The sequence below is a fragment of the Pogoniulus pusillus genome, chromosome 30, assembly GCF_015220805.1.
Source record: "Pogoniulus pusillus isolate bPogPus1 chromosome 30, bPogPus1.pri, whole genome shotgun sequence".
NCBI lineage: Eukaryota > Metazoa > Chordata > Aves > Piciformes > Lybiidae > Pogoniulus > Pogoniulus pusillus.
The window spans coordinates 8,639,925-8,642,731 of record NC_087293.1 but is presented as its reverse complement, the minus strand read 5'-3'; the positions used below and the strand labels follow the sequence as shown (position 1 = coordinate 8,642,731).

The following is a 2,807-nucleotide window of genomic DNA, read 5'->3' as shown; positions in this document are numbered from 1 at the left end:
TAGTTGGCAGCCAAGGCAGCAGAAGGCTGTGCAGAGCTCTGTACTGGCCAAGCACAGAGGGCAGCTGAGGGCCATGGCTGCTGGGCACTGCTCATGCCAGCACTGCAGAGTGGAAGAACACTTTCTGCTCTGTGTCAGACTGAGAAAGGGCCTAAACCAGGGCATATTCCCATGAACGCCCTAGAGAGGACAGTCCAGTCTGAGCCCTCAGCTCACCTGCAGTTGGTTTCATGACCCAAGTTCTGCACACGTGAGAATGAGCAGAACAAAAGCTTGCTGGGTCTCAAATCAGAGCCTCCTTTGCCTGCTGGGGTTCCAATCCAGCACAAACAGTGATGGGCACCTGGGAGCACTGGCACACAGGTGAAGGGGAAAAAGTAGATGCTGCTCCCACTGCAGGAGGGTCTGAGCTGTGTCTGAGCCCATTCCCCAGATCTGCAGCCCCAGAGGATGGCTGCAGGTACCTCAGGCAAGGTAGGATAGGGTTGGAGAGAGGGAATGGCAGCCGCTCCTGTGCTGCATTTACACCACGTCTTTAAAAGCCTCCTGCCCCCCAGTGCAAATGGGAAGGACTATGTTGTCCCTGTCCTGTCTTCCAGAGAAGCTCTGTCATGCAGTGGGGGGAAATAAAAAAGGCATCAAACCCTGAAAGCTGCCACCACCCCCACCCCTGCCATCCCTTCAGATCCCACTAACCTGTGCTGCTGTCCAGACCACAAGTCGACTAGAGGCTCTCTCATCAGGGAAGCATCGAGTGGATGGAGACGACCCATTCATCCGCTATGGCTGTACCAGGCTAGGTGAAAGAAGGCTCTCAAGGCTTTGAAATGGAGTTGTTGTGGTAATTACTGAACCTGTGGAGACCAATTAAAATCCTTGGTAGAATATAAATGGCTTTAACCTGGCTGGTGTGGGGGAGAAGGGGTGGTGCTGGTCTCCTTTACAGAGATGGAGGGTGTTGCCCTAGGGAGGCTGTCTGTGTCTTGCTGGGTATTTGAGCTGTAACAGCCCTGCACACTATGCCCAAAGGCAAAGGGAATTGGCAAGGAAGAATGAGTCAGAGCCAGGAAAGGACTTGGAGGTTATGAGAAGCATTTCAAAATGAATTGGAAGCTTCACAAGCAGCCAACAAGGTGACTGAAGCACAGGAGAAATAGAATTGGAGTGCTGTGAGCTGATGAATAACCATATTGCAGTGTGGCTGAGCACCTGTGGCCACAGCCAGTACATGGGGAGAGGGATGAATGCTGAGGAGCTCTGCTGATCAGCCCAGCTTGGCAGTGGTGTCAGTCAGGCAAGTGGAACACAGTGAGGATGGGAAATGGCCTGATAGCTTGCTGGGCCTTCTGTGCTTATCCAGGCTCTCATCTGTGGGCTGGGTTCTGGGGCTTTTCCATTCCCACCTCACTTCCCTTATCTCCACAGGAGCATGCAGAGCAGGGCTGGTGAACTGCCCTGAGGTTAATGCACGGATTCTACAGAATCACAGACTGGGTTGGGTTGGAAGAGACCTTAGAGAGTGCCTAATTTCAATCCCCCTGCTACAGGCAAGGGCACCTGCCGCTGACAAGGCTGCTCAGAGCCCTGTCCCACTCCATCACTGCTGGAGAGGTGGCACCCGCAGCTTCTCTGGGCAGCCGCTTCAGTGCCTCCCTACCCTCACAGAGGAGAACTTCTTCCTTGCAGCTAACCTTCCCTCTGAACTCACTACCCCTTGTCCCATCACTTCATAGCCCTGTTAAAGGTCTCTCCTCACCTGCCCTGTAGCTCCTGAGGCACTGAAAGGCTGCAATAAGGTTTCCTCGGAGCCTTCTTCTCCCACGGCTGCACAAGATCAGGTCTCTGAGCTCACAAGGGAGGCCTCCAGGCCCTGATCATCTTCATGTTACACCTTCCCCTGGGCCTGGGTGCTGCGTGGGACTTGTTCCCTGCCCTGCTCTAGCTGGGTGGCCTCAGGAGGCTTCCGAGGACAGCACTGACACCCCTCACACGCACACGAGGGGACACCGCGGACAGCACCGAACCTCACCGCCTCAGCTCGGCCCGGGCTCGGCCCGCTCGTCTGCGGCCCCACAGCGCCCCCTGGCGGCAGCGTCGCAGCGCTGCAGCGCTCCCGTTGCGCTCCAGCTAACTCCCCCGGGCTGCCCAGGACCCCTGCTACAGCGCACTTAACCCCCCTGCACCCCAGCTACCCCACCGCCCCGAGCGGCCAGGGACCCTCTCAGCACCTCAGCTAACCCCCCCGCCCCCCCGGGGCAGACAGGGACCCCCTCTGCACACCAGCTGTCCCTCAGAGCAGCCCCCCAAAGCCCCGCTATATACACGCCTGGGCAGCCAGGGACCCCCTCAGACAAACCCCGGCTGCAGCAGGCAGATCTGCACTAAGGAGAAGAGCTTCGGCAAGACACTTTCCTGCCAAGACCAAAACTAAGGCTGGCACTGGCACCAGTACTGCAGTGCTTTGTGCGTTCTCACCTGCGCTAGCGTCAGCATGTCATTAGAGCCGCCGGCAGCTGAGCCCCAGGGCAGTTCTCCAGGATCTACCTTAGCTTTGCTGGACGTCGCTGGGTCTCTCTTGTGTGTCGGTTGATCGATAGGGTGACAACTGAACTTACCTTGGAGAGCTTTTCCAACCTTAGGGACTCTGCGATGGGTCCTACAGTGCCTTGTCTGAGATGCTGCCTTGTTCCTGCTGCAATCACCACGAGCCAAGGCTGTGGGTCCTTTTGCTGGGTAATTTTGCAGTCAAGGCTGGAGAGCCTTTACAGCAGTACTTTAAGCATCACCCTAAGTGAGGACGAATGCCA

General features: G+C 56.7%; 1 long non-coding RNA gene across 1 annotated transcript; it reads left to right on the top strand.

Annotated features, from left to right (window-relative positions):
* Nucleotides 1–925: 925 nt before the first annotated feature.
* Nucleotides 926–1,911, top strand: LOC135188608 (uncharacterized). Its single transcript, XR_010307756.1, has 2 exons — nucleotides 926–1,294; nucleotides 1,426–1,911. It is a non-coding gene; the product is annotated as an uncharacterized LOC135188608 (long non-coding RNA).
* The last annotated feature ends 896 nt before the right edge of the window (nucleotides 1,912–2,807 follow it).